Source organism: Crotalus tigris, unplaced genomic scaffold (genome assembly GCF_016545835.1).
Source record: "Crotalus tigris isolate CLP2741 ecotype Arizona unplaced genomic scaffold, ASM1654583v1 scf7180000018260.332519, whole genome shotgun sequence".
Classification (NCBI taxonomy): Eukaryota; Metazoa; Chordata; class Lepidosauria; order Squamata; family Viperidae; genus Crotalus; species Crotalus tigris.
The window spans coordinates 155,977-181,951 of NW_024096910.1; the positions used below are offsets into that span (position 1 = coordinate 155,977).

Sequence of the window (25,975 nt, forward strand, 5' to 3'; positions counted from 1 at the left end):
CCTGGGAATATGAGAGTCCAATTCAAATACAGCAGGTAAGCTGGGGGTAAAGAAAAGCAATGGTGGCACAAACATGAAGAAAGGGAACAAAAAAGATAAGACAGATTACACTTAAGGGAAGCGGTGCCAGCTTTCCATTCACAGAAATCCCCCCCCCCGCCCATCAGATTCCACAACCCATAAAGGAAGGAAACCAATCTCCCACCCAACCTCCTTCCCTGCAATGACCAAATTGCAGCCTCCCACCATGACTCCAAGCTCTGATCTTGTTCTCTGCTCTCCTCCCCCATCTCAATCATTTCAGAACACCCAGTCAATCACGGAAAGAAGCAAATTCTTCATTAGGTGTGTTGAAGCTCTCTTTCTCAGGGTTCTTTCATAGCAGCAGCAGCAGCAACAGCAGCAGCAACAGCAGCAGCAGCACACAGGTCACTCCATCTGCAACGACCTAGGGAACCCCCTTTCCTTCATCCCAGAAACATGCAGTTGTAATGTCTTCTGAGCAGGATGACTCCAGCTGAATACCTTCACTCTGCTAATTATACAAAACACCCCAAACAAAAGTTATTCTCAGCATTTCTCAAGAAGATACAGCTGGGGGAACAAACTAGCCTCCTTGGATCTGCACCAGCTGATGAGGACACCAAATGATGAGGCTTGCTATAGGGGCTCTACTTCACACAGTGGTGCCCATAAAGAAACATAATACAAAGCACCCGCTCCTTACCTCTAAACTCTAAACTCTCACTGTCCTCCCAGCACAAAGGAAAAGGTGATCATCTTGGCATTTCTCTTTCCCAAAAGGCAGGCTGAGGAAAGATCTTTGCAGAAGGGCTCTACCTGCATCCATCGAGCAGCCTAGTTCTAGAAAGTGGGAGAAACAGGGGTTAGGCTGCTTCTTGCCCCAAAATAGGGCTAAAGACAAATGTAAAACAGCTACTGAAGTTGACCTTACACTCAGAAAAACAGTTCCAGCTCAATGGGACCCAAAATATCAGAACAATTCTGTGTTTCATTGGCTACCGGCTTGCTGCAAATTGTCCCATCTTCTCCTTTCTGTTTTGTATTCTGCTGCTAAGTTGGCCCTAGAGGTCCTTTTCTGATTCTCCCCCTCTGGCCAGAAACTAAATTGTCAGGCCCATAGGAAAGGGTGTTTTCTGCACAGCTATGGGATTGTGCAATAGGACCCTGGAGAGCAGCTCTTTGCCTGACCCTCGGAGGATTTAAGAATAGGGTAAAATGGTGCATCTCTTTGACCGAGCTTCAACCTGAAACTTATCCCAATGCTTAATTTGAACTAATTTCAATGTGATAACATTGCTCCAATTTTCAATTGGCATTTTTATCAAAGTAAGCACACCATGATGATTTAAAAAACAAAAATACTGGTGTTGCACAGACACATTATGGCTAGATTTCTGTGTTTTTTATGGTATAACTATAGGCAGCAATTAACTTTACAATGATTTTCAAAATTTAGGTTAGTTATATTTATTAGTGTTTAGTACACTAAGTTTAAGGTATAACCCAGTGGTGGCGAACCTATGGCACGGGTGCCAGAGGTGGCACTCAGAGCCCTCTCTGTGGGCACGCGCACCGTCACCCCAGTCCTAGGCCTTCAGCTGGGTTTTATAAAATCTTTTCGCTTTAGGCCTCCACTGCCGTGTACAAAAAAAAAAAGGTTCAATCAATTAGTCAATTTCAACTTCTCAGGAAAAAAAAAAGATCTTGCAAAATTGGAATTGATTGATTGAACGTTTTAGTCCCACCCAGTCTACTATTACCACCACAGCCACACCCACCCAATGGGCCACACTCACCTGGCACCCGACGATACATAAGTGGGTTTTGGGTTTCAGTTTGGGCACTCGGTCTCTAAAAGGTTCACCATCACTGGTATAATCTATGCTTATAGTTATTTCTAATCCAATCTAATCATATGTACATTTATTTCTAAATTGCTTTATATCTATCCAGCTTTTGTTTCTTCTACCATCTAAGTGCCTCGGGGAAAAAAACCTCACATGTAATCTATAAATAACATTAATGCAATTAAAATTGCTCTTAAAATTACACAATTGTTCAGAAATCAAAAGCTCGGCAAAAGAGATGCATTCTTACCTTGTCCCTAAATACCTAGAATGTGGGGCCCATGAGCATCACCTGGCAGGCACACTAGAGAAAGGGCCCTTTCCAGTAGACTGCAAATCTCTGGTCCTGGGATGGGGGAAGGCACTTTAAAAGATCCATCCTGCTATTTCCTACCAAAAGTGCAATATTTAGAGTGATGGCAAATCACAACCTTCCACTTGAATTTTGATCACATGACCACAATGATGCTGCAATGGTTGTAAATCTGAGAAATGGTCATAAATCACTTTTTCGGTGCTGTTGTTACTTTGAATGGTCACTAAATGAACTGTTGTAAGTCAAGGACTACCTGTTTTTTTTATTGTAGCACCTACTACACACTTTCACAGCAAATGCAATTTGAATAGGCCTGCTCTGAATCTTCTTGCTCTTCTAGTAACTATTCCAGAATTCCTCCCTATTTTTGAGACATTCCTTTAAACACAGAACATGGACAGAAACGCTCATGTAATGTTTTGGTCAGATCGAGAGGTCACCTGAGTATTGCATACAGAAATTGACAGGTCCATCTTAAAATCAGGATAGCCCTTGAGGTCAGTTATGCTATCAGAAAACTTTTAGAGGGAATAAAAAGCATTTTATAGATGACAAATAATAGGCTAACACAAATGGCTAACCTATCAGGAGACCCAAGAATTTTTTTCAAGGGAGATATAAAATGGTATATGCCACACTTGATGACCACTTGTGTGAGCTGGCTTGAATTGACTTCTAGATATATGGTTAGATAGCATAATGGTTAGAGTATCACCTTTGATGTGTGAAACCAGGGCTGATACCTACCTTATCAGTAGGGGTCTTTGGGCAAAGGCCCCTAACACTTCCCCTGCCTACCACAAAATATGAAAGTAACACAAACTAGTAGAACCATGCTGGCTTAGACGTCACCAAGATTAACAAGGTTTATGTCAGAGGTGGAGAAACCAGAACAATCTGATTATAAATGGACTACTGGAACAAAGTATACAGGGATGAGATCCAAGGTAAGGTGCACGCGCAAACACAAACACACACACACACACACACACACACACACACACACAGTTATAATTGAAATGTCCTAAAATATATCTGTTTATATCTATTACGTGCATCCCAACAGACGGTGATTTATTTGGAATACAACAATTCTTCTGTCAGTTACCATTATTGTAGTTGAGTGCCATAACAATCACCAATGCTTTAATTTTCTTTTAAATAGAAACACTTTTATCTTTAGTACAGAAGGTTGAGGACACATACTGTCAACGTATGCCACAATCTAATTTGGTGACTGTGATATAACTTGTTATTTTCTACAGCAGTTTTAAAAAGATTTCAATCCAAGTTGTTTGGTTTAAATTCCCTTGGTCCCCACTTCCTTAATTTTATCAACCACTCAATGACTACTGATAATAGATATAAGTGTCATCAGATTTTGTTGTCAATGTTATAGTACTAATACCAGTAGAGCCTTTTTGTCACTCTTAGGAAAGAAAAAAAAGACACTGGTAAGAATCTATTTCTCAAAACGAAGTCTGGAGAGAGATCATGCTTTGACATGTATATCAGGGCCTTATGCCATAGCCTAAAGGTCCTGGGAAAGCACCAGACTCAGCCAGTATTCAAGCTAGATTTATGAAAGACTAGGGAGAATCCAGTAACAATCAGTTTTTAATTCAAGCAATGTTCACCAATTACGAGTAGCGTATGGAAAACCCTGATGTTCCTTTATTCTCTGAAAAACACCAGTAAAACTCATATTCTCAAAAACATAGATTCCATTAAAAAAAATTCAACAAAGTATCTGCCATTTTTGTGGAGTTGTGATTGTGAAACACAAAGCCATTCAAAAATTAAATACATGGAACCATTTCTGAAAATAGCTTGAAATTCACTTATGAAAGAAAAACTCAAAAGACAAGAGGGGGGTAAGACATCATCAGCAACAGTATGGCTTCAGATTCTTTTGTATCATAAAAATGGAATCAGTCAGTGTCCTGATTCATAAAATATGCTAAACTATAATGTTGTTTAATTGCTTTTGGTTTAGTGTGATGTGTCAATCTGGCCAGAATAATTGAGAATTGTTTCCAAGACAATCTGTTAGCATGACATGCTTGAAAGAGAGAAAAGTGGGCCCTGAATACTTTCCAGTAGGGCTTCAGGGGTCAAGTCAAAGCCTCCATTTTCTGATGTTCTCATCACAAATATTTTATTTCTTAGCTAATATAAATAGACTGAAGCTTCTGATTCTACAGTAATTGATTTAGATTCCACATTATAGAAAAGAGCAGGGCTCAAAAAGATTCTTATGAAATTCTGGCCATGATATCAATGCTATACTATACTATGCAATGCATGTTATCATTTACTTCTCAACTCATAAAATTAATCTAGCCCTCTTATCATATTTAATTTTCTGTCATTTCCCTTCCATGACTTTTCTAATGGCTTCCTCAATTATATAAACTTTTTAAAAACAATCCAACCCCATTTTATAACTGTTGAAAATTGCCTGTTTAGTTTGTTTCAAAAGGCTTTCTTTTTTATAGCCTCTGTCCTTACTTGTATAAGTGACAGGTTATTGTAACACAGCATGCATTGCCTCCTGTATTTACTACCTGTTTTTCTATATCTAACTACAATATATACTTTCTTGAATTTTTATTTCCCCCCCCCCAGCCATTAATCACAAAAATGAAAGAATCCACATTCCTTTTCACAGGAAGGTAGAGGTACGGTTATATTAAACATCATGATTAAATTATATGTGGGTTTTAAATCCAAATATTGTGATTATCAGACAGTTACCAGTTAACTTTGATAATATAATTGCCTTGTGAAAAATTACCAGACCTCTTCTGCATATTATGGATAGTGATGGTGGATAGTATAAGTAATGTGATATCCATTCATGAGGCCAATGTCCTCCATATCTCAAAAAATTGGCAACCAACATAAATAATATTGATCTAAACGCAATACCACACAAGACAATCCTGTAAAAGAAATAATTGAAGTTAGCAGTATAAAATATGTGAGAGATATTTTTATGTGTTACATTTTTTTTCTTCCTCATCCAACAAACATAGAAGAGGTAATTCAGGACATTTTAGCTTTCCTTAGCATGACAAGTTGTTGATTCCAAATATTACTCTTCTAGGCCTTCTTTTAACTTAGTTAGTTAGTTTTCCCAATCTCTCCTTGTAGTAATGGGAACATTGAAATATATATGTAGGATCATTTCCTAATTTGAACTTCTTCATGAAGAAGGTTGTCATAGTAACCACACTCCTTTTCCTTGTGAATTCAGAATATTAGACTTCTTATTCTGTAGTACAGCTTGTGTCAAACATTTGAATTTAACCTGGTAATGAAGTATAGCAAAGCATAATTGAGAACCTCATATAAATTCTAGTAAAACTAATCCATAACATGCATTTATAAACTATGCCCTCAGAATTTCCTTCTTATTATTTTTCCTATTACTGTAGTGCTGGCCACTAATTAATCATTCATTATCTGAGCCATTTGAGGCAGTGTGAAGCATATTTTTTAATTGATTGACTACTTCATACTTATTTTCACTCCAAATCTGTTTATACCATGAATGAATGATTGTATGTGTCTGTCTGTCTGTCTGTCTGTCTGTCTGTCCTGGGTGCAACTAATGTGCATAGAAATATGTGGCATTTCTGCAATAGCATGCAGAATGAAGAATGATCTTTCCTGCAGTCAGTTTTGCGGATATCCTATAACAAATGTTCTAATGACAAGCCAAGTTTATGGGCAGAACAAAGTACAGACAACTGTGGATTAATCTTTAAGCAAAATAAGTAAATGGCTTATTGTACCAAGGGAAAGGAGGCACCACAGAGTTTCCCCCCCCCCCATGTCCTTAAGTCTTTCACTGCAATACTTGACTTTACAGTGGTCATTTTTTTGAGTCATCATCCTTATTTGTCACGTTCATCTTAAATCTGTATTGATAAGAACATGTTTTATTTGGCATGATGGATGACAAAAATTTAAAAGTTTGGTTTGAAGAAGTTAGATATATTTATTTCCATCTGAAGTATGAGAGTTTTCCTTCTGTCAGGAGGCACCATTGTTGGGTTGTGCTTCGAGCATCAATTGGCCTTAATTTGGACCTGGATACAGAAATGGCCAGCACCAATTGGTTCTTTAACCCTGTACTTTATCCATAGGAATTTGTGTTATGTTGATTCACATCACTCATCCATGTGGTTGAGTATGACCAAGAGCTATTTCTCCAAGCCATCCTAGAAGAGACTTAGAACTGAATCTGTGATCGTCTGCGTACAAAATATGTGCAATCTTTCTTCTCTCCATTTTTAATGTGTATAAAGCAGCTTTTACACCATCTCTGTGTCAATAGTATATATACAAAGGAGGACAAAAATGAGGGAGATTAATCATTGGCGTTAGAATGTAGTTACTGTATGGTTTATTTATGAAAAATGTGCAACACAGCAGGAGGAATTGAGCAGCCTCATTATGTGTGCGATTGTAGCCTATGTAATTAATTAATTTTCCTATAAACAGCATTTACGCTTCAAAGCTATATTTATGGAAATATGATTTTTGATAAAATCAGATGTAATTTGCATTTTGTTCAAATTACTTGGAAATCTGGAAGCTGTCCTACCTCACAGTGGAGTTATGTGTGGGGAACGGGGCGGCAAGAATTGGTAGTTAAATGGGTTTTTTTTTGTGGTGCATTGTAATTAAAAGATATTGTCTCCTAACTGTTCTAAAGCTTAGTTACTATTCAATAATACATATTGGAGGCTATCTGAAAGCTAGCATAATTTTTAGACTGCATGTAGTAGATGGAAAATTCCATTCCAAGACATTCAGAAACAGAAGTATTTAAAGAAAACTTCAACTTGATCTATAGGAGAGGGCACATGACCAAAAAAAAAATGCATTGTGATGTCACAGTGCAAACCACATGGCTTATACACTTACATCAGACACTGGGATACGATTATGAAAGGGCAGGAGCTATGTTGTGATACTGCAGTACACTTTTCATCATTTTTGGTCATTTGTACTGAATGCCTTTGATCTGATCCATCATCACTCACATCTAACCTCCAGTTATAAAGTTAGGCAGAGACCAGCGAAGTCCAGCAAACCTAAAGTATGAACAGGAGGGAAGTTTTGCTTTTTTCTCAGGTGAGCTTTTAAAAAGATCAGGAGGATCGGTAATTCCTTCTGTCGTGGAAAAACCCAATAGAAAAGACAAAGGGCAGTAAAACAAAGAACAATTCTTACTTTAAGATTCAGAGGTTTATTTTCTAATAACTTGGAACATAGCGTAATAACATGACATTACTTACATCAATAACCCATTGCAATGAGGACCATATGGTACAGCAGAATCCAAAAGGACAGGTATAAGCCAATGGCAAATCAATTAGGTCCAGTCCCAACCCTTTATACCCTTTCTCATTCTAAGACTGCAGTCAGATGGTCTGTTGACTTTTGCTGACTTCTGCTGACCTTTGCTGACTTTCTACTGACTTCCTCCTGACCTTCTGCTGAACATATACCCGTGTACATTGGAACCCACATCCATCAGCTACTTTCAGTTCCCTATTTCTTACTGTTCCAGTCCTTATGTTCTAAATATACACAGAACTACCTACTTCGCAATTTCTATTGCGCAAAGCTCAGCAGATTACAAATTGACAAACTGCATAAAGTTCAAGTTAAAGCTTCAAATCACTTCTGTGGGGGCCTATTTCAGGTTTGTTCTAGCCATATTATATGAGAAGGGGGCTATATTTTCATCTCCCACACTTCTAACCTAGCATAAAACCATATAAGAAACTTCAAATTTTGAAGAATCTGAAATTGGAGAAGTAAGAAAAATACTGGAATATGGCAAATGGAGCCAGATTGGGGTTTCAGATTTATTTTATGGAATGATCTGTGCTGCTAAGAATTTGTTGATCTTGCCCTCTGTGTTTCTATTCCTGGCTAGACAAATTGCCACTGAGACAAAAACTTGCTGGTAACACCCTTATTACCTTTCTTCCTTAGATTTTAAACCAGTTCTTTCTCATTCCAAACCCATTTAACATTTAGCACACAGTCCTACAGAAAAAGAAAGGAAGGAAATGATTGACAGGTAACTAGCTACCGTATCCTCCTGAGTAAAAACAGATCATTTTCTTGAAGATAGACAGTCACAGCATGCTTTATAAGCTGTTCTCAGGAGTGCAGGAGAATCTGAGATGATTGTAGATGGAGGAACCAAAACCAGAGGGCCCAGATCATCACATGCTTCTTTGTCTGTATGTTCATGCATGTCCTATTATATCTATTAGGATTACATATATTAGGATCAAAATCTCAGTGCAGTTTATAGAAAATTAGCAATATTTTTATTATAGTTACTATATCAATTAAAAAAACACAGTATTTTGATAATGCCGTGACTCAGTATGATTTCATTAGAAGGTGAGATTGTACTCGTAGGACTAACATTTGTTTGAACATTAAATTGAAAGTTTTGGAATGTGATAATGACAATTCCTTCTCAGTAATTATTTGCTGAGAAAGCTAGTGGTAAGTTATAATGCAAGGAACATTTAACAGAAAAGCATCTAGAATAGATACTCCAAGCAAAGTTCCTATATATATATATATATATATATATATATATATATATATATATATATATATATCAATAATGATGGTGAAAATGCGACTCCCGGGCATAATTATAAATGGAATGAATAAAGCGCGTTCACCAGGAGAGTTTAAAGTTAAAATACTTTAATTAAAGTATTTTACTATATTAAAAGGTTGCCAAGCTTTCGTTGGGAAAACTCCCCAACATCTTCAGGGCTGAGAGACCGTTTCTAACAAGGTGATTCAAACGGGTTCCATAGACGTCTGCACGTGGTTCCTAGACTGTGCTAGCATTCCCTGCTGAACAGCTGATAGGTGGGAGGGGGAATCGGAGTAAAGATTTCTTCTGTCGTTCTCTCGAGCACTTTTGTTCACATTTCCGTCGACCTCAGGGGGTATTGTTAAAGTTAACTGCAAAAACTGCGAAGGCAACTATGTGGGAGAAACAGCCAAACGCTTGAAAACTCGCCTCCACGAACACAAACTGGCCATAAAACGAGGCGAACCACACTCACAACTTTGGATGCATATGGCACAACAAGGCCATCAGTTTGACTTCAATAACACCCTTATCATAGCCAGTGATGCCACGAAGGGAGGTCGGCTGCTAAAAGAAGCCTGGTTCTCGAATAACAACTCAATCAATCGTCACATTGACTTGCACCCAGCACAACAAGCGCTACGAAAATGGAACTCAAACCATCATCCTTTATATCACAAACCTTACAATCAACATCCACAACATTCTAAACCAGGAGCTACACCTCCTCCCTACCAGAAACAATCTGATATAGACTACCCAGAAACCCCCCAACAATATCAAGGGGAAACCACACCCCCTTTAATTGGAGAAAACAACAATAATGACATTGGAGCGCTTAAGAAATTTGAGGATAGAACCACTAAATTTAGCACTACCCATAATAATAATAAAGGTGGATATCCCATACAGAGAGGGGAGAAAAAACATGTGATGACGACCCGTTCGCTTGATAAAAGGGAAAGTAACATGAGCGGGGAATCTGCCCAAATACCAACAGACTTTTGCTCACAGAAATGGGGGGGATTTAACTTGAATATTGACCTATGAGGGAAGATGAGCATGGGGGACACCATGATGGAGGAGGATGATTCAAACATTGAAAAATACCACATCCAGTTGATGCTTGTACATGCGAGCGAAGATAAATACGGGAGCACGCAGCAGAGGAAAGATGTTAAATTGCAGCCGATGAAGCCCCGCCTCCATGGTAGGATACACAATGACATCAAACTAAATCCCCCCACTGCAACGAGAGCCAGTACTGCCGGGAGAGGGCGGAACATAGCTTTAACAATACCCCCTGAGGTCGACGGAAATGTGAACAAAAGTGCTCGAGAGAACGACAGAAGAAATCTTTACTCCGATTCCCCCTCCCACCTATCAGCTGTTCAGCAGGGAATGCTAGCACAGTCTAGGAACCACGTGCAGACGTCTATGGAACCCGTTTGAATCACCTTGTTAGAAACGGTCTCTCAGCCCTGAAGATGTTGGGGAGTTTTCCCAACGAAAGCTTGGCAACCTTTTAATATAGTAAAATACTTTAATTAAAGTATTTTAACTTTAAACTCTCCTGGTGAACGCGCTTTATTCATTCCATATATATATATATATATATATATATATATATATATATATATATATATATATATATATATATATGTATACCACGAATGCGAAGCCAAACAATAGCAATGCAGCTCAGCATCTCACATTCCCCTGCAACTCAGACTAACCTGAGCACAACAAAGCCCCCACCCAAACAGAACACTCCCCCAACCAATCAGAGCACAGTCAAGCCCCCCATCCAGTCAGAGCACAGTCAAGCCCCCCATCCAATCAGAGCACAGCCAACCCCCCATCCAATCAGAGCACAGCCAAGCTCCTAACCAATCAGAACACACCTCCATCCAATCAGAACACAGCCAAGCTCTCATCCAATCAGTTCATACCCCCACTGGCAGTTAAAAGGAAGAAACAGCTACGATCACACATTGCTCTTAGAAGTACGAAGCCGAAAACACCAGCCTGAAGATGACGAATGAGACTTCGTCGAAACGTCACCAAGACACTTCCAATTTTACACGGGAGAAAACCCGAATAACCAAAGACCTATATATATAATCTTGCATTCTGTAGTGATAAAAGAGCTGTGTATGGAAACTTGACACCTTGTAGGGATGGGAGATGAGCGTGAAATCGTCTGTGATGCATTGTTTATGATAAATAAAGTGATTTACTCCGCAATCCAGAATCCCCTAATATCCTCTTAACAGGGGATAAAAAGAGGCATTGAATTCCAGCAATTCAACTACATACAATTCAACCATTATACCTAATGTACATTTCTGTCTTTTTTCCCGTGTACTAAGAGAAGGGTGCTCTCTTTGTTGAGTGTAGGGAGATTTGCAGCTGGTTGCTGGTATAATAGTTGCTTGAATCTTTTTTCAATCTGAAATTCTTTATATCAAAACTGTTTTCTCCCTTCCCTTTCACGTGGTCTGTTGCTACTGCTTTAGCATCCATTTTAGGGAAAGAAAAAAAAAACTTGAAAAAGGTTCATTATAGCATGATCTCAGCCCAGGCCTATAGTGACTATGATATTACCATATTATAGAATGCACCATAATTGGCTATATTATGGTATTAGTGAAAAGAAATTAAGGTTTTTTTTCAACTATGCATTAAAGTATTTCTTTTGTGAATTAAAGTATTTTAGATGGTAAGGCTTCAGGCAGAGACAGGGTTTTTTCAGTACCTCCCTGGAAGCTGCTCTGCAAGCTGTTGTGATTGAAGCCTAAGAAAAAAGAACACCAAACAGATAAATATTTCCCTAGAAGAGAGTCCCATTGAATCTAATGTAGTTGGGGTGAACGCCCATGTTTAACTTGCATTACTTGCTAAGATGCAAAGTTCTTTCTTCACTCTTATGTAACAGGAGTTATTTTTATCTGCTTTTGAACTATGTGGAACTAGGCGGTTTGTTGTAATTATCTTTTCGCTATGATAAAACTGCTTGATGAGTTTAATGTGCTGCTTGAATGCATTCAAAAATTAAAGTTTGCTTGGGTTTTCATAGGAAAGTTATAACAGTTTGTATAACTTTGGAAATGTTGGGGTGTGGGTATCAGGTGAATCACTGAAGCAGTAGGCGTGAGCTTAAATGGACTCCAGAAGATGGTAGAGGACAGGAAGGCCTGAGGAACGCTGTTCATGGGGTTGCGATGGGTCGGACATGACTTTGAAACTAACAAAAACATCAAGTGAATCATAAACACTTATTAGAGGGTTGTGGTGGCCGAGCGGTTAAGACAATGGGCTTGTTATCCAGAAGGTTGGCAGTTTGAGAGCAAGCACCGCGCAATGGGGTAAGCTCCTGTTACTTGCCCCAGCTCCTGCCAGCTTAGCAGTTCAAAAGCATGCAAATGCAAGTAGATAAGTAGGTACCACTTTGGTGGGAAGATAATAGTGTTCCACATGCCTTTGGTACATAGTCATGCTCGTCATGTGACCATGGAAGTGTCTTCAGACAACTCTGGTTCTTCAGCTGTGAACCAGAGGTGAGCACCACCCCCTAGTGTCAGACAGGGAAAACCTTTGCTTTTTTTTTAACCTTAAACATTTATTGTTGGCTTTCCCAGGTAGATAGAAGTTATTAGGCGACTTCAGTACACAGTTTGTCTTCTCTCTGAATAGGATTTATTCTCATTTTGTTACCATCCTGGGTGGAATAACAATGCCACACATCTGGAGAGCATTATATTGACGAGCCCACCATAAATTTGTAAATCAAGATATGTAGCATCAGTAGGGAAATATTGCTTGAGATGGTAGATGGGAAGTTTGGATAATTCACTGTTTCTGTTTGGATAATTTATTATAGGTTTTTAATTCAGATACTAATTGAAATAACCTGGTAATTGAGTAGCTTAGTAATAAGTATTATTACAACATAGGTCATAGCATAAGTTCACTGCCTACACTATAATGTACATTTCAATTAATTTTCTGCTTTATTTCCAAGCAGAAATCTCTCTGCTGCTGTTAGATTCAGTTGTTCCAGCAGAAACGTAATTCTACAACTGAAGCCTCTATTATTATTGCTTATTCTTCAGGACCCGAGCACCTTAGGAGTTGGGTTAAGATCTGGTGTGCTTTCAAAAGCCTCAGTGCTCCTGTTGGCTGAGATGGATGGGGAAATCTGCTTTTATCTCCAAGTTCTCTTTTCAGTAGTGAAACAGGAGATGTGCTTGCCCCTAAATCCATGATTTTTCATCATGAAAAACCTGTCATTTTGATATTTGTCAGTACTGCAGGCCACCTCTGTCCACAGCCTCAAATTTGATCCTGACGGGGCTTGAGTTTGACCCATCCTTCCATCCTTCTGAGGTCGGTAAAAGGAGGACCCAGATTTATGGAGGCAATATTCTGACATTTCTAAACCACTCAGAGAGTGCGGAAAGCAGTATGGAGTAGTATACAAGTGCTATTGCTATTGTTATTACTTTAGTTATTCCAATTATAACAAGTACATTACCTTTCCTTATATTTATTAGGTTTTAGGTTTTCTCCATTAGGTTTTTTTTCCCCTCACTCCTCTAAAGGTATGGGTCTGGGCATCTGTTATTCTTTAACTGTGGCAATTAAAATTATTTTACAAGTGGATGTGTTCTCTGGGTAATTCAAGTTTCTAGTTTTTTAAGCTTCTCCTGTTGATGACTACATTTTCCTGAAATCTGGATATGGGGGCTGCTAAGAAGTAGCCAAATCAAATACTGTCAGTGGGATTCACTGAATATATAATCAGAATGATAAAGGTTAGTGGCAATTAAAATTTATTTGGATTTATTGCAAGAAAACATTATTTATTCTTGGTTTCAGTATAGGCAGTTATTAGAAAGATGGAGTATAGATCAAAAAACGGGTTTTATTGTGGAAGACGCCAATTTGGTGAAAGAAATCAGAGATCAAAATCGAGCCCATATAAAAAGAGTTTATAATGCTTTGGTGGAATTGGATTCAGAAACAGAATTAGTTAAGGATTGTATGGTTAAGTGGGCTCAAAATTTTGAAGAGCCGATTCTATTAGATACATGGGAGATAATTTGGGTTAGGAATGTTAAGTTTACCCAAGCTCAAAATTTATGAGAAAATTTTTATAAAATGTTTTATAGATTGATCCACAAAAGATGTCTTGTATGTTTTCTAATTTACAGCCCAAATGTTGGAGATGTGGTTGTATGGATGCAACTTATTATCATATTTGGTGGTCTTGTAGAAATATAAAGGCTTTTTGGATCAAGATTTGGTGGAATATTCAAAAATTTTTTAATAGAAAGATAAAATTCACACCACAATTATTTTTGTTAGGTATTATTGAAGATTGTGATGGTAAAGAGATTATTTTAATGTTGAATTTTATTATGGCAGCAAGGTTATTGATTGGGCAATATTGGAGAAAAGACTCCTTGCCTACCTTAGAGGAATGGTTTTTTAAAGTTTCTTATTTATCAGAAATGGCAAAAATATCGGCTTATCTGAAAGACCATTCACAAGAGAGATATAACTCTGTATGGAAAAGATGGGTAAATTTTGTTCAGAACAAATATGGGATTAGAAAGTATTATTTAGCTTTTGAATAACTTATTGTATAAAGTTGTTATGTTTAGATTTGTTGATTTTATTGTAATGGAGTTAAAGGGGTTTAAAAACTTTTTAGGATTTATGTACAATTGTTTGATATTTATTTAATTTTTTATGTTTTTGTTGTTGTTTTTAGCTCTGTATTCAGCTCTGGGAAGGGGGGGAGGGTTAGTGGGAGGGGGAGGGAGAGAAGTGGGGAGGGATTTTATTGTAAAATGTTTATAAAAATTTCAATAAAAAAAGGTTAAACAATCCAGTTTAATGTTGAATTCACAGTAACAGATAGTGAGAGACCAGAATAGATGTGCTTTTCCCATATCCTTATTCTGTAGCCTTTGAGATCTAAAAAAAAAAATGTCCTTTGCTTCAGCAAGTGAAGTTAAATAGGCACTGATGTTTTTGAATACCAATTTATGTTAATGCAGCCTGCACTGGCTCTCATTATACTAATCATCATCCTCATAACAAAATGTATTAAACACCAGACAACCTGTGCATCACTGGGTAATCGTTTCAGAGATATTTCCTTACCTGAACAGAGAAACAGAATGACCACAGGTGGACAGATAAGAGTGTGAGTGGGAGCAATTTCCTGTGAGCTTCCCCATTGAGTTTTCTTCTGGGAAGCTGGCAGGGAGTATCAGAGACCTTTTTTCCTTCCTTCCTTCCTTCCTTCCTTCCTTCCTTCCTTCCTTCCTTCCTTCCTTCCTTCCTTCCTTCCTTCCTTCCTTCCTTCCTTCCTTCCTTCCTTCCTTCCTTCTATCATTTAATAGTGTCACTTTCCATCATCGTGGAGTATACCCATTCTCAGTTTTACACTCTCTTGAGGATCTATGAAATAAATTTCAATAAGTTTTACTTGCTGGTTGGAGTCTGGCATTAAATCTTTGATTTAATGATTCCTGGTTGGAATGACTTCTTTGGCACCAAAGAACTCATTTGCAGTAGGCTCACCACTGCTATAATAAATTGAGGAGTACATTAGGTAAAGATTACAAACTGTCCATCCTGGCCATATAGTAGAAATTGGTGGTTTGTCCAGGGAATAGGAATGCATGAAAATGAGCTCAGACTTTGGCATGGCACCAACATCAACATAAATATCGTGCAACTCTTGTTTTTTGCCTAGCTCTTTCTCTGTTGTGGTCTTGTTGAAGGTGGGTATTATGTTGAGGATCTCTTACAGTAATTCGTATTTGCCACATATTCTTGAGTTAATTTTCCCTTTCCTCCTCCATCTTCTCTTGTCACCTCATTCTGTGCTTGTCTTTGTGTTCTGGAAATATGCAGCCCTTTCATCCTCTGTTTGTTCATCTCTCCTCTTCCTTTCAGCATCCTGACAATATTTGGTGTCAGACATAACGTCTACCCTCTCTTTCCACATGGCCTAATTATACTGATGAAATTTTCTTTTCTTTTCTTTTCTTTTCTTTTCTTTATTTTATTATTTTTCCACAATATTGTAAATTGCCACTCTTGTCTCAGAACAAGACAAGAATGTTTGGAATCCCTGCTAGCTTCTCTCTTGAATTGTAGAAAGCTGTCAGAGATAGTTTAAAAATAGAATCACATGATCTCCTGAGGGCTAGGCTGGGACCGGTCTACTTTATCTCCAGTTGCCAATAGAGGGGCTGGTCTACACTTAGTTTCAGAGTAGGAAGTGATTGAAAAATGAAGTGGGATGGGCAAGGACTAAGGTATAGTGGCTAATGTATTTGACTGACCACACAAAGATTCAGTTTCTACTCCATCTGCACCACAGCAGCTCACTTGGTGACTTTTAGCCCAATTTACCTCACAGGGTTATTGTGAAGAAATATTGAAGGATGGAGCACCATGTATGTGCTTTGAGTTCCTGAACAAAGATGGGATATAGATACATGTGCGTGTTTGTGTGTCAGAGAACGCTCCCCTGAAGCAATACAAATGTCTAGCCTTTGTTCTTTGTTACTTTGTTAAGGGCCACCTTAACCTCTTTGCTGCTGAATGGTGGTGAGAAGCAAGAGATTGGGAGACTTCCAGGAAAACTCATAGAAAGCTCAGGAAGACTATCATTTAACTACAGCAGCAGCAGCCTGAAGTGGCCATAACTTTCCCAATTCCTCTAGATTTTGGATGCATTCTATATGTTAGCCTATTTGAGATACCTTGGTTCAGAAATTGCTGCCCTATGATGCACTGTTTCACCCAGTTAATGGCAATGACAGTGAGAGCTTTAGTAGTATATAGATGTTCCCCAGGAATTTATTTAGAGAAACTAACAGAAATGTGAAACTAATATGTAAATAATTAAAATGTACATCTCTATCTACATCTACCTCTAGATCAGGGATGTCAAACTCACCACTTCACATGACGTGTTGCGACGTATTACAATTTTTCCCCCTTGCTAGAGCTGGGGTAGGCGTGGCTTTCGCGTGATGCATTCAGCCTGTGGGCCGGCAATTTGACACCCCTGCTCTAGATGATTTTAATCTATCACCATAGTGCATATGAAACACTCTGTTTTCAGCTCTTTTGTATGACTAGTTGATGCTTGAATTCTCCCTATTGTCTGCCTCAAACTGACTTCACTATAAAATCTAACAATTTTATAAATACATTTTATTGCATTGGTTTTGGTAAGGGAATTCCACAACAGTGGAAATAAATATTTTTCTCCACTTCCATCTGAATTAAAATCAGAGTCAGACACTTATTTGTAGTGTGAATTTCACTTGTTAATGTGACATCAATAACCTTCTGTCATTCAGCTTTAAGATGGCCCCCTGTAACACCTGTATAAAGTGAAATGAAATTATCTTTCAGTGCAAGTGTGAAAATATAACTCCCCCCCCCAGTCTTTGGCACCAATAACTTTCACACATTCTGGGTAACTGTTTTGAATTCCCACATGTATTATGATTCACGGAAGAGGAATAAAAAATACTTAAACATTTTAAGTCATTATTCCTATCGTAGAATCAACTCTCCCTAAAATAAAATTTCCATAACTTCTCTCCCCACCAGCTATAGTTTTGTTTATTTGAAGAAGCTTACACTCAAAGGAAGGGAACATGGTAATTGCATTTTGTAGTGAATTATTTACAGCATAACAAGAATGCAAACCATCAGTGGATCTCTGCTAGATAAGGCCACAAGAGTATCCTAGTGAAGCATTTTATTGATTACTGGAGTTAACTAGAAGCTTTTGAGGTGGTTTATCTTTCTCTCATCATTGCTGTCCTGAAACTGAGATTCAAAGGCAAGCTGCTTCCAACTAGAGAAAATGAAAACCCTTCCAAATGTCCATCCAGCCTGCTTTTAAAGCCATACATATTACAGCCATCATCATGTCATATGGCAATCCTACAGTTTAATTTCCTCCTCTGTGAACTAGTGTTTCTTAGATATGTTTTAGATTGCCTTCCAATCAGCTTCACTGAATCACCCTGATTGTGGTATTTTGACTGAAAGCAAACATTAATTTTCTTCAACCCATACATGATTTTATACACCTTAATCGTGTTCTTCTTAACTCCTGTATTTCCATTTCTAGCCTTTTCTGCTAGCTGTTTGTAGAGGAGGGCAACCAAAACCTAATAATTTTGATTGTCTTCTGTATTTTTTTCCAGTTCTATTAATATTTTTAAAGACATTTTATACAATACTTTGGCAGAGAACACTCCACAATAGAAAGGCATTTTTATTTTCAAGCCTTAGAATTGAATTTGTCTTTTTTAATTACTGCTACAGACTGAGTTGACATCTTCACTCAGATATATTCCTGGATCCAAATGACTTTTTCCTTGTTAGTTAGCGATAGCTCACATCCCATTCCTTTGTGACACTCAGGGATTTTTGGCCAATATATGTTATTTTATTCTTAAATAAAATTACATTTGTCATTCCATTTGGTTGACCTTCTGGAGGTTTTTGCCTGAATAGTATAGTATAATTTGCAAACTTGACCAGTTCACTGCTTGATTTTAAATCAAGATTATTTTTAAATAGGTTTGAAAATACTGGTCATAACATAGATTCCATCTTAACTCCTCCATGAGAAAATTGCTCATTCATTCTTAGGCTTCATTTTTTTTTAACCATTATCAATGGGCATGTCCTCTTATCCTACAATGCTTAATTTTACTTAAGAGCCTTTGATGAAGAGTTTTGCCTTTTTGGAAATTTAAGTGTACTATATTACCAAGGGCATTTCTATCCCTGTTCACATGCTTATTGACCCTTGTAAAAAGTTGTTCATGCAGGACTTATCTTTGATTTTCCTTCAGAAATGACTACTTACCTTATCTGGGATAATCATTTTTATCAAGTTCCCTATTCAGATAATTCTCACTGAGCAATCACTCATTCAGCAACTATTCAAAGCTATGAAAGCACTGAATGAGGAGGGGGACTTCTGACAGGTCCTCATAGTTGCTGGCCATATAATTGCAGTTTGGGCACTTAGCAACCAGCTCACAATTATGACATCACAGAGTCCCACAGTTTCATGATCACCATTTACAGTACAAATGACAAGTAAACTCAGTGGGGAAGCCCAAAGAAAATTGAAAATGGTGAGCATGTGATCTTGGGATGCTGCAATTGCATAGGATTCACCTAATGATGTTAGCTGAAACTGCTGCAACAACCATTATAAGTTGGTGTGGTAAGTGACATGGTACTTTACAACTGCATCACTTAGTGATGGAGTTACCAGTCCCAATTACCATAATTAAGTGAGGACCTCCTGTAATTTTATGAAACTTCTCTAATTCTCTTTCTTACATATTGGTGTCATATTGGCTACCTTCCAGTCCCCTGGACCTGAAACTGACTTGAATGACAATTTACATATTTTTCCTAGAAGTTAAGCTTTTCACATTTTAGTTATTTAAGAATGTTCAGGCAGATATTCCAAGTATGTGGTAATTTGTTATAGTATAATACCTTAAGATTTTCTACAACAGGGGTGTCAAACGGCTGGCCCATGGGCCGGATGCGTCATGCCAAAACCGTGCCCACCCCATTGCTGGCAATAGAAAAAATGTCATGATACGTCGCAACATGTCATGTGATGCTGCGAGTTTGACACCCCTGTTTTACAATGTCTCCTCCTGTTACCTCAAATAGTCTTAATTGTTCTGATTTCTTCCCTGAAAAAATCAGTACAAAATGAGATTTGTCTTCTATCTTTGACAGTAAAGACAAATGCAGAGAATTCAATTATGTGCAATCTCTATATCCTCCTTGAGGATACTTTTTTCTGCTTTGTCATCTAATGGCCAAACTTGACTATTTCTTTCTTTCATATTTATGTTAAAATTACTTATTGTTTTCCAACCTTTTATTTATTTATTTATTTATTTATGAGACTTATATACCGCTTTAAGTGCAAGCACTCTCTAAGCAGTGTACACCAGTAAGCAATGTATATATATATTTACATTGCCCCCAACAATCTGGGTCCTCATTTTACCTACCTCAGAAGGATGGAAGGCTGAGCCGGTGAGATTTGAACCGCTGACCTGCTGAACACAGTCAGCTAAAGTGGCCTGCAGTACTGCACTCTACCTGCTGCGCCACCTCGGCTCATTTTCCCCCTAAGAGTTCCTCAAATTCTTTCTCAACTTTCACAGCTTCTTTGACCTGATTAAAAAACCATACTGGCTTCTTTCTGAATTTGATTTAAGTCTGCCTTCCATTATGGAATCCCATTTGCATTTATTCATTCCCCAGAGGAGTATCCTATGATTTGATCCCTCTTATAGAAACATCTCTGATCCTCAGATTGAAGTCCTCCTTCCCCAAGACCCAAGCAAATGCTCATCCTGGAACTGGGGCAAAGTAATTACATCTGGAATGTCTCTGCTACATATTTCTTTAGCTGTCTCAGCATCTCCAGGGCACTTCTCTTGGTTTCAAGGAAAAGGATTTCCTAAGATTTGGAAGCTTCGTGAGCAAGACTAATCTATGACTTATGCCTAAATGGCATATCATCATACATTTACATTATGTGCAGTAAATGGGAACATATTTCCCTCTTTACTGATCTTCTATCTTCATAGAGTTTATTGTGTATCCTTTTTTGTAAACAATTCAACTTAAAATATTATATCTGTATTATGTAGTAGTTGCAGAGTCTATTGTGAATACTTCAAATTGTCCAAGATCTACTTTAGTTTGTCATCAGTAAATCCAAAACTTTATAAGTGAATTTCCAGAAGTTCCCACCCAAGAGACCATGTGTGACTTGACATTTTTATGAAAACGGAAGAGAGGTGGATATTAAAAGGTTTTAATGACCAGCATTGATCAAGCTGAAGCTTGAGAGTTAGAGCTATTCTGCAGTAGCTAGAATGACTGAAGCAACTGTTTTTAGTCTTTTTCATAAGAAGTAAAAGCACACGGCTTCAGATACATACTTTTCTAAACTGGATGAAAGAGAGTTTTGAAAATCGCAGCCCTCAACATTCTTTGCTAACTAGCAAAGATACTTAACTTTGCCAGTACAAATGTCAAGGAGCAAGGCACTTAGCAACCAGCCTGCAAGCTATTTTTGAAGCACATGTATATGCGCTTGTGTACCCATACCCACACAGTATATATAAGTATGTATACACACACACACACGCACAAATAGAATAGAATAGAATAGAATAGAATAGAATAGAACAGAATAGTTATTTATTAGACAAATGTCATTGGACACACAAGGAATTTGTCTCCAGTGCATAAGCTCTCAATGTATATTCAAACAACAAAGCAATATAGCCATAAGGTATCAATAGGATAAGGTAGAGGGATAATAGTAATACAGCCCTACTACATGGGTAAATATCCTTAGACATAAGACAGTCCTATGGGAATTAGGTGTTTAGTAGAGTGATGGGATGAGGGAAAAACTGTCTTTGTGTCTAGTTGTTTTGGCATGCAATGTTCTATATAGTGTAAACTTATATACTGTATATATTTATACATATATACATATATACACACATATACATATTGTATGAATATATGTGTGTGTGTGTGTGTGTGTGTGTGATTTTCTAAAACATTTCCTTATTTTAAGACTTGGATTTTAAGAGGCATTACCTCTAACCTTTGGTTAATTAGCACATTAAGAAAAGTTGTCAAATGTCAATAGAACAGCCCATTGAATGAATTTGTCCTTTTTTAAATAAGTCCGTCGGCTCTTGTTCTCTCAACATATTGCTTTGAAGAATTAGAGTTCCATTTCCACACAATAATTAGTGTGGAAGTGATTGCACATGACTTTGTCCTACATGTTTCACATTTTCCTCAAAGGAAGTCTAGTTAGCAGAATCCATTTACTGAAAATGTAGCAGCCAAATCCATATGATGCCAAGCGGGTACCTGTTTCAAGTAATGAGTATTTTGTGTTCAAATTCAGGCAAAATCTTGCATGTTACCATTTAAATTGAAATGAATAATAGTAACCACATAATCAGCTGATATTAATATTCTTGAAAAAGGCAGGACCTTGAAAATCATCAATGGGTGTAATAATAGATTTAATTTTCAAATAAATTATCGTGTCATTTAAATCTACAAATGATTATGATTTGAAAAGTTAAGAACACTTAAATGAAAGTATTTTCCACAGCATTTAAATTGATTATAACAATGCAAAATAAATTTGCAGTGAAATTTTACTGAAATCAGTAAACGTTATAGTATTGCATACTTCTCAATAATATAGCTGAATTTCATCTAGGAATTAGAATAAAATCTTTGGTCTAGAGCTGCACTAGTCATTATATTGAATAAGATACAGAGCAGGTAACCCAAGTAAATCTAGAAGAATTGCCCTAAAAAGATTAACAAATTTCACAGCAGTGTTTCTGCTCAGATTTGTACCAGAGTTCTTTAAAATTTCCTCCAATTCACATTACTTTGATGGATTATTTTTGTAAAATGACATTCTAGTAATCTTGATTAATCTCTTTAAACTGCCAGGCATCCATAACTGGATAGTTCCTAAAGCTTATGTAGTACACACAGTCACCCAAATCCAATGATCCATAAATTCAATTCCCAATCCACATTTGAGATTCCCAATAAGGATGAAACAAGCAATGTGGCATTTCTTGAAGCCTAATGTATTGAAAATGCCACACAAAATATAGACTATGTAAAAATAGAGAAATTTGCCTATCTGCAAAAGAGATGATGGTACATGTTAAGTCCTTCCAATAATGGCGAATGATGAAGACACATCTTGTAAGGAACAACTCTTTATTTTGTTTTCAGCCAAAACACCAACAATGAACAAAGGCACGCAGGCCTCTTTTTATATGACCAGATCCCAAGACACAATGGCAACAAAACAGGTGCTTTTCGCAGCCTTGCGCATGCGCGCAAAGCCGGCACTGCTCAGTCTGGTCCCGGGCAGCTTCTGCAATGCCCAGGACCATTGCAATGTCCCGAGCCTGCATTTGCAGGCTTAGGACACAACAGTAGAAGTCATGTAAAATCTCATACTTAGAGGTAAGATATAATGTAATTTCGGTATCTGTAGCTTCAAGGAAGGTAGGCTCCATCTGGAATCTAGAATTTAGAACCTTCAAGAGTAGTATAAGCCACCATATTTTGTATTGCTTTTCCTATCATGTATGTCCTTCAGATAGTGTTGAACATCTACCTGGAGAGATGCTGCTAGTCAGTAAATAATATTGAATTACATTTGATAAACTAAGAAATATAAAGAGATTACCTATACTTGTGTCATTTGACAATCCCATAACAGTTACATCTGAGAAGTGGAGGATATTCTGGAACACTGGAGCATCATATGGAATATTCAGCTGGGTACTGAGATATGTATTACTCTAACCCTGAAAGTTTCACTTGGATCACAAATCTTGAATGGTAGCATCTGATAAGCATTTCTTCTCTGCAATTTCTCTTCCTCTTTAACTGCCTTCTAAAGCCTTTGGCAGTTATGCCAAACATTAAAGCTATGCATCTTGTAAAATAAACCCAGATGTATTTAATTTTATTAGCTTTATACTCCAAATTTTCATTTAGGAGCTCAAAGCAGCATACAGAATGCTCCCTCTTCCTTGTTTTTCTGAAAATAACCTTATGAGGTAGGTTGTGCTCTGTGGGAAGGACTCACCCAGAAAACCTCTGTGGATGAAGGTGCATTAGAAACCTAATATTTTTACTGATCATCTCCTAATTTTCCATGCAGTGAATCATAGCAGTAGGATGAAATGGCAAACATTTAGGACTCTGTTCAACAGATAAAGCAGCTTTTATTATTATGACACCTTTCATTCATTACAATTATTTGCATATTGTACATCAGCTTAACAATTCTCCCAAAGCAGCTTGCCAGCTACTATGATAAACAACACAATGTAAAAAAAAAAATAGTGCAACTTTTATAATCCTTCTCCTAAGGCAATTATTGATAATGGTCCAGATATCAATTTGAGATTCCATCTAGAGAAAGATTCAAGCATAATCTTTATTTGCCCTCTTTTTTTTCTTAACTGGGTTTCTTCCCTTGATAATATTATTGTAGAGTTCCTAAATATACCAGAGCTGGCATTTCCAAAATTAAAGAAAACTGAAAAAAAGTTGGCATCTGTGGCTCAAAGTCTCTATATGTCCATGTTCTCTGTCTTTGAACACAGCAGCATATTGTGTTATCCATCTTCCCCCAATCTACCCCCCAGTTATTTTTTTCTTAAAAAAAAACACGGATTCTATCAGTTGGAGATCAGCCTGTCCACATGCATACATACACACCTGTCTGTAATGTGTCATGTTAGCCAAACAGAATAGGAAGATTTTTAATTTCCTTTTAGCATCAAGCCGCTATGGGCAAGTCATGAGCAATTTCCTTTACCATAAGACTACTGGAGAAGCAGCTCATTAATTCAAGCTGGAGGTGGATGAGGAAGAGGAGCCCCTGCTTTTTCTACTTTCAAAAAAAAAAAAAAAGTTCAAGTATTTAGTTGTTTATCTGCCAACAGTTTATGATCTCCTTCTACTATTTATTAACATCCTCCTGATGTTTTAGAGAGACCTGTTTCCTTCTTTATTTATGGATGCATCTTATTTCTATTTAATTAGAGGCTATAACAAGATTCGCGGTGTACTGAAATAGCACATTCTAATGTGTTTTGTCCCCACTAGATGGATTCAAAAATAATTCGCAAGGAAATCTTGGCAGATATTACAAACATGGGTGGCATTTGATTTCTTCTTCTATTTTTATACGGTTCACTGGGTGCATCAGCTAAATATGTTATAGAATTAGCAACATGTAAATCCAGACAGATGCTGTCTGTCTTATCCTTAGGCTTAGCAGATATGAGCTGCAAAGGTCTGCACCACCACAAAATCCAAAGAACGTGAGGGCAGGACAAGAAGCAACCAGTGGAAGCTCATTAAAGAAAGATCCAACCTTGAACTAAGGGGAAATTTCCTGAAAGAGAGAACAATTAATCAATGGAACAGCTTGCCTCTTGGAGTTATGGGTGCTCCATTGCTGGACGTCTTCAAAAAAAGATTGTGATGGTATTGGTATGAGTTCTTTTGCTTTGGGCAGGGGGTTGGATTAGAAGACCTCCATGATCCCTTCCAGACCTATGAGTCTATGTAATTCTATGATAAGACGACAGCAAAGAAATGCCCTAAACCTAGTGACCATTTGGATTTTTGCAGCCGAGATCTACAGTTCTTCAAAAGCTGGTGTTTGCTCACCAGTTGCATTACATAAATGGCCTTTGGGCAAATATCTTTAAGATTATGCTGCTGTATAATTCAAATCTGAATAGGATTATAGATTTGCTTTCAGTGGAGCATTTTAAACAATGGAGATGGACTTTAGAAAAGTTTTAGAAGTATTACCTATAATATTCATTTTTTTCATATTAATGATTCCCGTGAGACAAAAATTAAAGCATAAGTGAATGGAGCTTGTATTGATTTTGCCCCAAGATAGACAAACTTTATGTTGTTGTTGTTGTTGCTTTAACCATTTAGTTGTATCTGACTCTTGGCAACTTTATAGGCTAGTGCTCTCCATTCTACCCTGTCAAGCACAGCTTCTTTCTATTGTTGGATGTTCAACTTTGTATCAGATTCTATGCTATCCAGCCAGTATGCTCTTTGCTTGCCCCTTCTTGTTCCACTAACCATTCCTAGCATAATTGTCATCTCCAATAAATTTGCACGGGTGACATGGCCAATGTAAATCAGATGTAGTCTTATAATTTTAGCTTTTAGTGATATGTCTGGTTTTATAGAAGTTTTTATGGCAAAATTTATAGAGGTTTTCTAAATGACTAAAGCGGGCATATTTTGAAGGCAATTCAGTCTGGTAGTATATCAGTGAAAGGAATAATAGGGATTGAATGGATGTTTTCTTCTACTACAGCCGTTCTTTCTTGTAATGTCCAAATACATTGTAGTGTTGAAAGACCTTCCTGTAAAAGAAGTTTGCAAGGTTTTTCAGAAGTATGATTAGAG

General features: G+C 37.4%; 2 long non-coding RNA genes across 2 annotated transcripts; one reads left to right on the top strand and one right to left on the bottom strand.

Moving 5' to 3' along the window:
• Positions 1-300: 300 nt before the first annotated feature.
• LOC120310674 lies at positions 301-18,874 on the bottom strand. Its single transcript, XR_005557429.1, has 3 exons — positions 18,768-18,874; positions 728-864; positions 301-535 (listed from the first exon to the last, which is right to left on the bottom strand). It is a non-coding gene; the product is annotated as an uncharacterized LOC120310674 (long non-coding RNA).
• A 142-nt stretch (positions 18,875-19,016) lies between these two features.
• LOC120310673 lies at positions 19,017-23,356 on the top strand. Its single transcript, XR_005557428.1, has 3 exons — positions 19,017-19,133; positions 20,352-20,542; positions 23,115-23,356. It is a non-coding gene; the product is annotated as an uncharacterized LOC120310673 (long non-coding RNA).
• Positions 23,357-25,975: the final 2,619 nt, after the last annotated feature.